Genomic DNA, 13,768 nt, shown 5'->3' with positions numbered 1-13,768 from the left:
TTATAGTACTAATACCACTAAGCTGAACGAAAATGGGATCTCTGAAGATCCATTTAGTGTCAAACAAAATCAAACAGATTTTTTATTGATTTTTATGAATCCAGCTCAAATTCAAATGTTATTATCAATATATCACCTTTTAATCTTGACACACTTGAGTTTTGTACTTTCTTTTCCTTCCTAGATTTCTTTATTTCCTCTAAATTTCACAAACTGAATGTAGATCTGAAGGCTTCCCATCCTCCATTGTCTCAAAAAGAGACAGAAGGGGTTTAATACATAAAATCTTATTAGAATTTTTTTATAACTAAGATATAACAATTTGTGTGCTCATGGAAGTTCCCCTAACCAGTCTCTGTGGGAGTTTCACCATAGACATTAGTTGAAAAGGCTCAAAATCAAACTCTGAAGACTTGAACCTTAGTTTTGTATCAAAATTAATTTAATTTCATATTTTTATTCAAATTATTGCAGTATCTGGAGGTTTAAGCTAAAGAACAATTACTCTGAGGTTTTTTTGTGAATTACAGGTATGGGTTAGATTTGTACAATGCCTGTCACAAGGAGGGCAGTCCATCAAGGACTGCTTCTACGGGTAGTTACAATATAAAGCATCACTTTCAACTGCTTTGTAATTTCTTTGTTTGCACTGTTAGCTTCTACCTATTTATCCAAGATATGGTGGAGACAGTAAAGAGGTTAAGCGGAAATTGTGAGGAAATTCTGTCCTGGTTGCTGACGCCTGTACATCACAGATAATAGGGTAAAAATTTTAAAGCACTGAAAATTAGTAGCATATGACTTATAGACTGCACCAAGTCTGTAACCTTGTTGTACTTACATAAAGTAATGTCATTTTGATTGCCTATTGAATAAGTCTGATTATTCTTTAAGAGTCACTTTGGAATGGAGCCTGAAGGTACAATATAAAATAATTGAATTGAGTGTAAAGTTCCAGCTGGTAACCTTGTCAGTAATTTGAACAAAGGTCTTGTATCTGTAATTTAGAGAGCTGTAGATGTGAATGGGAAGTGGATTCTACTAATACTTACAAAATTTACCTCCTCCTTTTTCCCCCCACCAGTGTAACTTCTGTTTTTACCAACAAGCTCATTTTAATCGAATTAACATACCAGTTGATGGCAGCACACTGGAATTGGAACTGTATGGTTGGCTCAGATTTATTTCATGCTATATCACAGTATGAACTTGAGGAATGATTTCCAGGAGACTAATTATCACATTATACTGAACTGCACCGTAACTACAATAAGTAGAGCGACAGGATTCTTTTTTATCTTTTCTAAGCTATTTGTTGCCATTTTTGAGCCCCTTAGTGAAACTTTAAAAAAGAGGAATCCTAGAGCTGTAGCCAAATGGTCTGTAAGAAGTGACAACAAATACTGCCACTGAGGTCCTGGAGTATAAAATCCAGACCCTCAGTACTTCTGAAAGTGGACTTGAGTGTGTTCATAATTTGAGTTTTAATAGCTGCTGTCCCTGGGCCAGGTTCTGTGCTGCTCTGTAATGAAGGTGCAGTCATGAAGAATATAGGGCAGTGGATTGACTGTAAGACACTTCAAGTTTGTCTTGCCTGTAAATTTAATTCAGGGGCTCTTCAAGAGTTGGTGACACTGGCCCTTCAGACTTGTCCTCACAATACCCTCTCACTTTACAGGTGCTGTATGAAATCTGGACAAATTGGCCTCCAAGGATATAGGCAGGAGTTCAAGAGCTCTTCTATTTATTAGGACAGCCTGTTTATTTCAAAGTGAAACTAAAGATGAAATCATCTGGATGCTAACTTATCCAGTGTTTTCTCACAATTTTCTTTGGTGCATGAATGAATGAGAAATCTCTCTTGCAAATCCAAGCAGCTCCCTTTTCAAATTCTAAATTATTAATAACTGCAATAGTTATCTCACGGAGAAAACAAAAATATTGAGGAATTGAAATATAATGCTATTTGGCATAGGAAAATCATGCACCATTTGTTTTGTGTTGCTTAAAATCTGCATTCAGCTAGAAATAATCAATCTTTTTTCAAAATTTAGGATGTACTTTGTTTATTGCAGAGGCAGCTTCCTCAGTTAGACAAATCCAAACATGGAAATGAACTTTTTGCAAGCATCGGGATAAATGGTATGTTACTATGGCATTTTGGATGCCTTCTTATTTACTAAGCTTTTTAGCCCTGTGTTGCTAAGATGCAAGGCTGATGCACAAAACAATAGGCTATCCTAGTCTTCAGATAATAAGGTCAAAGTACAAACTCCGTAGGATGTAATTTTCCACAAATGGAATGCGTTCGAATTAGAAAGATTTGATTTTTTAAATACTATTTGAAGTAAATACTTTCTGATCAAAATAGGAGACTAGTTATTAATAAAATCTAATTCGCTACTTTGGTTTAATAACTGGTAGATTTGCCAACTTGAAACATGCTAAAACCACACACGTGTGTGTGTGTCTTTTGTACACTGCTTGGCCACCTGCCATGCGCCATAGCTAGGGACACCAACACCTTGATTTCCCGTCTCTGAACAGCTACGTCTCATTTCATGAAATGCTTTAAAGAAATGGTGCCAACCATTCCATGATGCTGTTATACCTCCCTCCTCTTTTGATAGCTCCCTTCTTATGTCCCAGCTGGTATTCCTTGGAGCTTTGCCTTTGGTAAACTGCCATATATTCTTTGCAAATATGCCACAGCTATTCACTTTTCCTTCTACAAATGACGCGCATTAGCTTCTATTGTTGTTGCATGTCAGTGAGAATATAGTTCCTTCAACTCACTAGCTGCTATTATTTTTCTCTAGCTATTTTCCATTAAGATGCCTTTCCTCCCAAATGTTATGAAAATATATATTTTTTTCATTTACTTAGAGTTTGTAAAGCTTTTCCCACAGATAAATATCTCCCACAGGATTGACTATAGAGAATGTGAGAGGTGGTTCTTGTTGTTCTTTTCCATCTGCAATCGATTTTCCCCCCTTAAATTTTTGTACGTGCCTGCCCCCTCTTTATGGATACATGTGGGAAGTAACTGTTATAGGAAAAAAAGGAGTGTCTAGTGATAGATACATATGTGTTTGCAGAGAAAAGGGATAGTTTGGGGAATATCTGTGGATGTTCCACATTGTGGAGAAAGACTCGTCTGTGTATATGAGTGGGTAAAAGCATGTAATGGGAGTGGGTAAAAGTATGTGTGTACGCGTCGATTCTGATCTATAACGGTCTGATTCTTATCCCTGTTAACATCCATACCCTGTATACAATCATACGGGTTTCAGTTAATTTACTTTGTGCTTTGCAACAATGCTTCTTTTTTTGTGTCACTGTGGAATTTCAGATATCAGTGGAGATGTACTTTTAAATCTCCAGAGTGTCAGAGGTGTCTTTTCATCAGTGTGAGAGGACAAGCGTTCTCACAGGACCTTGTTCAGTTTGGCATAACATCTATACATTAGGATTGCGACGTGAATTATTTAACCCCTTTAAGTGTGCAAAACTGGAAATCTTACAAAACAAAATTGCCTTAGAAGAGTCATAAGTTTTCTTTTTATCAAAGTCCACAGATATATCTATAAACTCGTATTTCTCAGAGGATTTAAACTTTTCTCTCTTAGCAAACAGATGTAAGAAGGTATATCCCGGCCGTTTCACAGTGTGAAAAACAGCGTAGCTTGGATCTGGGTCTACAGAAGGGTGGAGGGTCCTTTTTGCCCAGCTAGTTGCCCTTTCTGTGTGACTGATGATCACTTTATGAGCATTAACAACTTGAAGAGGTTGGGCAGTAAAAAATGAAGACTAGAGTTGAGAGCTCAGCAGCTGGGATACAATTTAGTGGAAGGTCTGTTCATATTGTCTCCATCTAGCACTATGGAGAATTAGGGATAATTAAAGAAAAAAGAAATAGTTAAAAGTATTTTTAAAATGTAAGTATTTTTTCCCAACTATGACATTTTTTTTCTTTAACACTTTTCATAAATTACATTTTAATGATGCAGAATTTTTTTGCTTTCTTTTTGTCAATAAACATGACTAAATAAAAATATCATTTTTTTAGCTTGCCCTTTTTCTTTCTGTTGTGCCCTAGACTTCTTTGAAGGAATTTTACTTGAGTATGGATTGCAGTATTTGTCCTGCAGCATTTACGCTGTACTTTTAAAATGGTATTCCAAATTCTACAAGTTTAGAATTTAGACCATGGTACCAAAACCAGAGTGGGAGACAGAAGATGTCAAATAGTACCGTGATGTAGATACATAGCTTCAGCACTATAATCGGGTAATAACCTGACCCTCCCTCCTGCATAGCAAAGCCCAAGAAGTCTTCAGCATTAATCTCTTCTGTAGTATAAACAGACACACCAGGAATTTTTTCTTTAAGATTTGATTAAGAGTAATCCAGCCAGTTCTGCTAAAGATAAAAGTTCCTTCTGAGGCAGTTGGAGAGGTGAGTTCCACACAGTGAAGGACTCTCAGGATTTCTTTCAAGCTGCAGGAAATAGATGATAGCTACATTAAAGCTCAAGATTGTTTTCTGCACTGTGTGCTATCTGAGGTGTGCCAGAAGAGCTCTGATCCTCTGCTGATAACAGCAATACAGAAAACAAACCTCACAGAAGAGTACGTTCTGAGGTGGTGGATCAAGTGAGAGTTTTCAGAGACAATTTATCTTAAGGCTAACAATGGCATATGCCTTTTACCCACATATGAATAAGCAAGGATATAACGTATGTGCCGTAACTTGGGCATAGTTTGTTGATTTAAGAACACATGCTTTTCACAAGGCTTATGAAAACATTTGCATTTTGGAGGAAAGATAATTTTTGTTTTGCTGGAACCTAGGAGCTCTTAGTTTCAACTTCAGTTCTGGCACATACTGCCTCTAGTACTGTATCAGTCTGCAGTAGCAATACAGCTTGTCTTTTGTATTTCGTTCAAAGTAGAGGGAAGATATGATGGCAATAGAAGAGTTGCTCTTGAAAGACTTTCACGCACTGAGGTAGCAGAAACAGTGTGAAATCAGTATATCAGGTGAGATTTCTGCCATTCGGAGCCCCAGATTTTTTCACATTGCTTCACAGCAAATCGCTGCTGATTGAACGCTAGCCCTCAGAAAAAAGTGGTGTAGCCCAAACTGGCCTTTATAGCCTAGCCTTGAATAGAGAGCACATGCAGTGCGCTTGCGGCATATAAATTCTGCTGCAGTTTTGGCTGCATTGATTACTGGTGCTTGTGCTATGAGTCACCTAACTTTATGTTGTCGCAGCAGTATGTATATTTTTAGGATGTGGAAAAAAATAATGAGAGCAAATATTTTATACAAATAGCATGATTTCAATTCCTGTCTTGAATATTTGATCATTGCATTGGTCAGGTAAGAGGCACTTATTGCAGCTGAACAGTAAGGATAAAGTAGACCTACTGGTAATGTAGCAAAAAAGATACGTTCTCTACTTAGATTAAGCAGGCACAAATTGGAAGGGAGGGCGATGGAACGATTTTTCACATAACCATAATTGTGTGCTAATTATATCACGGAATGAAAGCAATTGCCCAATTATAAGACAATGTATCACTCTATCACAGGCAGTGCTTTGAAGGTTTATGTACTTTAAATTACTGTGACATTCCCAAGGCTCCTCTGTTTACACATTTGTCTCAACATCTTCTAGCAACAGCAGTACTATGACTAAAGCCATTAATTAATATATTCCGTGTGTCTTTGCAGAAGTTACAGAGTCCTGTTCAGAATGAATTTATGCTGTTTTGTAAAGTAGCTTGATTTTCCTATTACACTGCTAATGACCACTCTGTGTTTGGTAACTGAGGGTAGATGAGGTAGGTTTTCTCCTCTGCTCTCCTTGCAAATGTTTTTCTGTCAGCGTGCCCTCTGTATTACTGAATTTTTGTTCCTCTCTGAATTTCAATATGATTGTACTCCTCCCCCCATGACAGTAGATTCTCCAGTCGTGACATTATTACTTTCTTGATACCCAGAATGAGTGAGAGGAAAATCTTGACCAGTAAATCTATTTTCTTCTTTTTTACCATCAGTGGGAGAATACATTGTACGTTGACCAGTATTACCATTTTATTTTCAGTTAGTTATCAACAGGTGTTTGTCATTGCAGGCAGGTAAAATCGTATTACACGCAAGTCCATAACAGCATTAATCAAGCTAGACTGAGTAACAACCACAGTGAACATTCAGTGACAGAGACTTCAGCGTGGTCTGAAAAAGCCTGACAAGAACCCCAAGTGTGTGGTCAGACAGCTGTACTGTACAGAAGCGTAAATGTTTGCATCTTCCCAGCTATTGTTGCTTATCCTTGCAAGATTAAACCTGATGTAAAACTACCTGTAAAACTACATAGGAGTCAGGCCTTTATTTGCCATTAACTATTTGTTCATTAAATAGACAATGAAAAGCTGTCCCCAGAGCACTGGGATTTAGATTCTTTTTTATCCTTATCATGAAAAGACGCCATCCTTGTCCATCACTCACAATACATCCCACAGGTTAAGTCGTGTTGTATCTGCTAATACACCTTTCCCGTACACCAACCTCTGAGCCCCAAGGCATAGAAGATCAGTGAGGGCATAGCAGCACTGCTTCCTCAGACACTTTCATGCACCTTCTAATAACCAACCATACGACGAGTTAAACCTCACTCTACTAGGCATTGCAGCATGCTTAACAGGTCATCTAATACCTATTACTTTGGACCTTGGAAGAGGATGGAGCCTTCCAGGGAGCGGTCACCCCCAGAGCACCCATATCTGTAGCAGCAGCATATGAAGAGACAGGATCTCTCAAGCAATGGATATGAGGTTTTTCTGCATACTATTGGTCAAAACCAAATTGTCAAACCCCACGTATAAATCAGTAGGCTGTCAACATAGATCTTGGCGTGCTGGGAACCAGTTAATAAACAGGCTGCCGCATTCTATACCAGCTTCAATTCAAGATAGATTTAAGGTGCAGCCCCAAGTACAGCACACTGCAATATGCCTTGCTGTCAAAGTAAAAACCAGGGAGTGTTGACTTATTCAGCAGTTTCACACAAGGACAGGCTTGACAGGTGGCACCAGAATGTGAGGTCTGTTTCAGATTCTTTCATTAATTTTTTGCAAACTTTAGTGGCTTTTGAAAGGAACCATATTGACAACACTGGAGGCTGCACTCCTCTATTTATCTGTAAAATATAAATGGGAAGGGATGGTGCAAGCTTACCTGCTCGTTAATTTTCCTGACTGAAAAGCACTAGCTCTTCCCTGTGATGTTTTGTGGGAGTGAGAATGCAGTTGTCTCATTCATGAGGACATGTGTACAGAGCCATGTAGGGTCAGACGACCTTTTCTGGCCGGTAAGTGTTGTGGTGAGATATAACGGGGTATGTGCCTCTGTCACTGACTGCCCTGCTATAGGGAGCCAGGCAGGGCCCATATACTTTTTTCATAGAGGAACCCTTCCGCACAGAGAAGTGTGCTGAGACTGAAAAAAGTTATTTCACAACCAGCAGAGACCTGGTTGAGCTCGTGATTTTTGGTAACTGAATACCAGCAACCCTTGCCCCTCTTTAAAGGGGACAAAGAAACAAACTGAGGTCTGATGATCACCTTGCTCCTGAAACAACTGCCCAAATGCTTCAAAAACATTACAGTTAGAGCCTTCTGATTTGGTTAAGGGCACTGAGATGCTCATCGCAGTTAAATAATACCACAGTCTACAAAACTGGGTTAGAACATGAATGGAAGTCTTTGCTGTTAGTCTTTGCTGGAATGTTAGTCTTTGCTGATTGCAGAAATCACAGGAGAAGACTTCTTCTAAGGGTGTTACAGCCATCACGTGTCCAGGGCTCACAGAAATCAACTGCATCAGTTGAAAAACTCCTATGGACTTAAAGGGGGTTAGAATCAAGCCTTAATATGGATTACCAGAAAATGCAGAGGCAGCTTCAAAAGGGCCAGCTGACAGGACCAACACTTGTTCAAATTTCCGGTATTCTCTTCAAATTATTTTCTCTGGTTAGAGGTTCATTAGGGTTTTCTGAATGGTTTCCTCTTATTAAAATAGAAAAGGAGACTCAGATAATAATATCTAGCATCTTCATTGGAACTACTTGTCAGCTATATGGCATCACTTTGTTCCGCTTTTTTTCTTGCTTTATTTTTAAAGGTATTTGCCTGGGTTTATAGTTATTTATTTTGGATGTTTATCAAAACCTGTTGGCATCTTGCCATTTTTGCCATTCTTTGTGAAATGAGTTTTATGGATCTTGGTACAGCATTAAATTAATGGCTGTCTGGATCACAAAAGTCACCATTCAAAGTGCTGGTAATTGGCACCTCAACATATATTCCCAGCAGAGGCCAAGGACCAGATAGTTTCAGAGATGGAATGACCATCTGCCTCTTCTTGGTGCTTCCTCATGGTTGACTGAGCAATGTCAGGAAAGCTTGTCTGCTTTACCTTTTTTGGGGACAAGTCAAGGACTTCTCTACTACCCATCTGGTACCTGATCCTGGCATTATATGCGTTATTATTTTTAAGATGATTTGTCTTCCTCCCCCCTCTTCCCCATGGCAAAGCATTTTAATCCCCTGCCACTCATGTTTTTTTAAGTGGCACTTAGACAGTGGAGACAAATGCATGACTCGCTGTCCCCTATGTTTTGCTTCCACAGGTGATGCTAGTGGATAGCCTAGGTCCCTGATGCAGTACAGCCTAGGTGTTTGGCATCTCTAAGTACCCAAGAACTTGGTATCTTCCTTTCCTGCACTGTTCTGATATTAATGCTTTGGCACATAAAAAATGCCAACAGATGCCATCAAGTGTAAAGAGACAGGTGGTGTCAGTGCGTCAGAGGAGGGACTTCCTCCAGAAAGATGGCACTTGCTGAGTTATGTAGGCTGCCCATGCAAATCCTTACCCATGTGACATCTATCTCCTTGTGAGCCAGTCCTAATGTCCTTGTGAGCCGGCACAATGCCATTCGCAGCCCCTGAATAAAAAAGTATTGTAGGTGCTTTATAAAAAACAGATTTCACATGGTAGATTTGTAAGTGATGTTTCATGCTGCATCTGTGTATCACGTAGAAGTCAGTATGACACAGTGGACTGGGTAGAAGTCTGCGAGCTAGGTAACAGGCTAGTCTTTGTCAGTGCTGTATGCGTTTGGTAAAGTGGCTGCATCTTCAGGGTACCATCTGTAAAAAGTGTTACGGCTAGATTTCATAAAGCCTTTGGTTTTTTGTATTATGCAGCTGTAGGGACACTGTATTGTGTCAGAGATAACAAATAAGAACACTAAAGACTTTATGCATGCAAGTTTACTGTTCTCCCACAAGCTTTTTCACTCTTGCCTTCATGCCAGAGGTTTTCTGTATTTACTCTTACCTCTTCCATATTTTGCTTCATATTTCCAGTCATATAATGACTAGATGAGCTATGAGCCCAGACCTTTTTTTTTGGCATCAAAATCCTTTGACAGATAATAGGCTTAATTCTCTAATATGGGCAGACAGCTTAACGAAATATCTAATCCCCAGACAATGAAAAAACTGTTTTGTCTGGTTTTTTGTTTTATGTCACTACTGACATTTTATATAAGTCACCATTACATCATCGTTCTCATATGTTAGTTCAGGGTTCTGGAACCCAAGGTGGAAGGTATGGTTCTCTGTCTTTTGTCTCCCTTATGGGTCAAGTGGCCCGAATATCATCCTCTTAACAAAGCAATGCAAATGTAGTTGACCATACTTCCATTCTATACCTATAAGTTACTACTATATGGCTATATTCTGTCATCTAGAGACCTCTTTCAGGATAGGACTGTATTATTGCAAACACAGAAACATCCTTGCTTCTGGAGAGCTCACAGCCTAAAATGTATGACCTACTGAAATTGATTGGGAGAAGGCTAAAATCAAATAGCTTTGCTTTTACACAAATATTTGCCTTTCTAAAAATATTTTAAGGTGCCACTAAGCTCACCGGTTCATCAAGTCGTGATTAATTTTCTGACAGGATGTATCAAGGATGCCAGTTCTATGACCTGCATGTCAGATACACTCTGCCAAATCAGTCTCTGCATGTCCCGTTATGCCTGCTAACTGACGTGCATCTTTTCGTAGCGTAGAGGGTTCATGACTTTGATTCCAGATATATGAGCTTCTAGTAATATGACAGCAAAGGGCTGTGGGCTGTGGTTTACTTCCCTTTTGTACTTCCGTAAGAGAGCTGTCCTGCCAGACATTTAGATACCAGGGGGTTGGTATCTAAACAGAATGAATTATTTACACCCCGCCATAACTGAGTGCTCAAATATGGGTCTGCATATTCCGTTTGGAAGCCAATCTGCTCGCAATCTTTCACTAACCCCACTTTGTCTTTTCTGAGTGCGAGGGGCAAACTCTGTGCTCAGTTTTTACATTCTTTACAACTACTGAATGCTTAAAGCTAAAGGGGGGGTTGCAGGAAATATAATTAAAGGCAGAACTTGCCTGCTGTAGCTTTTCAGGGAGATAAAGGGCACTCCTCCTCTCCAGAAGGTCTCTATTCCTTTCCCAGTAATCTGTAATCTGTTGCTAAGGCAGTGGCTGTGCTGTAACATAGTGTTCTCTCTCTCATTGTGTTTATGAGCAGGTGGAGCAGAAATTGCTTGGTTTCTACACAAATAGCTATAGAACAAATGTACCAAAGGAAATGGGGGGTGGGTGGAGAAGATCCACAACACAATTAACATGAAAATAGAAGATGTGAGAACATGCCATATTTGAATAGTAAATATATAAATAAAGTTGATTGTTGAGCACCTTCTCAGTGTGAGGCAGTCCAATTCATAGAGGATCAGACAAAACATCGGGAAATCATTATTTTATTCTTAGCTCTTCCACTAGCCTGCTGAATGGTTTTAGCCAAGGTATTTTCTGATTCTCTGCTTCAGTTTTTCCATCCTTATAGAGGGTTGCTGATTCTTTGTAAAGACGTACGAAAGCTGGTGTAGAAAAATACTGGTTGACACCTGGATTTTACTATCACAAGAAGGAGGAATTTGGTGAAGTACTAGGAAGGGCTATTGCTAAAGATGAGTTCAGAAGGACACTAGGAAAAGAAAAAGAAAAGTATGGGCCAAAGAAAAAGGATTCAGTGGGGAGGCTGTTTGTATTCCTGTTTTGCATAATTTTACAAGGCCAAAGAAGTGGAATCCAAACCCTCTCAAGTCCATTTACATCACTGTACTGTATCTGCAGACGTCGTTACCTTGACATTAATGTATAACCATTCACAGTGCTGGCGTTAGCACAGCACGTTTTGCCATGTATCAGACACATTGCACTGCAGAGGAAAACAAAGGCAGATGAAGTGAGAAGTGGGAGTCATGAATCATTTAAAAAGAAATAGCACACACAGAGCCCACTGTAAAAAGAATGACAGCGTCACCACTCGGAGTGCTGCCAGCCGGTGAGAGTGCAGCCGCCACAGCTCGGGGCGGGAGAAGAGGGAAGGCATGTGCTTTCCGAAGTTGAGACAGGCACCTTCTTTCATTAACCATCCTCATAACTTGAAGTTAGGACTTCTGTAACATATTCAGTTAATTTCTACCCACACCCTTCCCAGATGCTGAGCTTGTACAGGTACGCTTGCACACGCACACACAGACTCGTAACGCTCTACTGCTATGCACCCTGTGCCGAAGCCACCCACACAGTGCTCCCAGGAGGTGGAGAGAATCCTCTTTTGTTAATGTTTTGTATCTACTTTGCCTATTCTCTGGAGGCCTGATTCTTACTTCACCCTCGTGAGTTTTACACTGGTATAACTTCAGTGATTTACACGGTTGCAACTGTCATTGTAAAAGGGGGATAAACTGTTTAACACGTGGTGACATAGCACAGTTACGTGCATAGCTCTGAAACTCTTCGTCAGACGCCAAGCGCGCAAGCAGCCCCTGACCAGCCTCCTCTGGGGCCTCCACCTGCACCCCTCACCCTTCTACCCGTGAGCCCAGAGGCCCCATTTAAGCGGAGGGCCAGGCACCCAGTCCGTGCTTGAGCTACAGCATTGGCGTGCCTGGTTTTAGCTGCGTCACAGCTATGCCTGGCTACGGACCCACACATACTCTCATGTATCGTGACTTCATATCGACTTCCTGGCTTGATCTCAGACCTGCCTCATCGCCGTGAACCTGCCATCCTCGGGCCTGCCATGCTTCCTTGCCCATGCGCTGGGGAACTGGCCCTGGCTAGTGAGGCCCCTTGCCCTTGCAGGCTTGTTATGGTGCTTGGCATACAAACCTGTGGGGAGCAGCGGGCTCTCCTTGCTCTCTGGCACTCTTATTTACTGATAACACAAGGTTACCATTTTTCTCTTTCAGATCTATACCCTGCTTGCTCTTTAGAAGAATCGCTGTTGTCCCATATCACTTTGGTTTTGAACAAATAAGTAAGCTTTTCCCCTGGAAACACTGCGGTGCAATTCACAGATACACTAATGGCTTTAGATGATTATGTAGGCATCGTGCTCTGGGCTGGATGAAACAGTGAGTCCTGATTAAAATGGGTCACTAAGATCAGTGGTTCTGTGACTCTTTCTCTTTGAAATCCTAGGATATTAAAAGCTAGGATATTAAAATTCTGAACCTTGTTTTTTGTCCTGAAGTATGTCCTGGAGTTCCTGTCCATAGCACGGTAGCCTATACAGGTATCCTTTGGCTTTCTTCTCACATAAATGCCTTCTCTTGGATGCTGAGTTACTCAAATTTTGCAGGTGATTGTAAAGCCTTTTTTCCTCTTTATTAGCAGGGGGTTAATTCCAAGTACTAATTTTGAATTGTTGCTACTTTTCTTTTGTAGTCTATCTGATATTTTCTCAGGTACTGAACAAATTGTGAATTTCATGAAATTCATACCATATTAACCTCTGTAGAAATAATCATTCCGTACCAGCTGGGTCCACACAGGACTCGTTCACCAGAGTGATGAATGTGCAATTGAAATTATGAATCAAATCCTGTTTTAGTTAGGAACAGTCTGGGCCATCAGAGAAAGCAAGTTCAGTGGTTTTTTAGAGGGTTTTAGAGACCGCGAGCGTAAAGTGAGTATTCTTGCATCAGAAGCAGACTGTAAAGCTTTAGTCATTTAATGATTGTAATGAGCGAAAAGGTAAATTGGTAAAAGATCATTTAAAAGAACCTGACTTGAGTCATCGCAGAGAGCCCTTATCTCACAGACTAAAGTCTAGGGGAACCCTTAGGCTCAAATCTTTCTTTCTCAGTAAATAAAACATGCATCTATCTTGCTTTTGTTTTTAATCCCACTTTAAAACAATATACTATATTTTACCAGCAATGACCATAAGTTTCAGCAAAAAACATGCTGAGTTTTGCAGAGTTTATATAGTTAAAATAAAATTACTCTCTGAATTCATAGGTTAAATGTTGGGTTTTATTTGAGGTGAAAGAAAAAAAGCAGGTTTGATTACTAAAATGATCCAGTTTCCTTGACATACTGTAGAAGCAAATAGAAAAAAATCAAGTCACTTAATGCAAAAAAAAAAACCCACCCAAAAAAACCCAACTGCCAAGACAACATTTTTAACACTTACACCAGACAAACTGTTGGATTTCAAATTGGCAAACAGTCTGTTATGACAGTCCTTTGATGGAGCAATTCATAGAAAGAAAACTATCAGGAAAACTCCGCTCTAAGCAAGTGGGGCTTCTAATCACGAAGATGATGCCACTCAAATCTAG

The sequence above is a fragment of the Ciconia boyciana genome, chromosome 19 (assembly GCF_034638445.1).
Source record: "Ciconia boyciana chromosome 19, ASM3463844v1, whole genome shotgun sequence".
Lineage (NCBI taxonomy): Eukaryota > Metazoa > Chordata > Aves > Ciconiiformes > Ciconiidae > Ciconia > Ciconia boyciana.
This window is presented reverse-complemented; position numbering follows the sequence as displayed.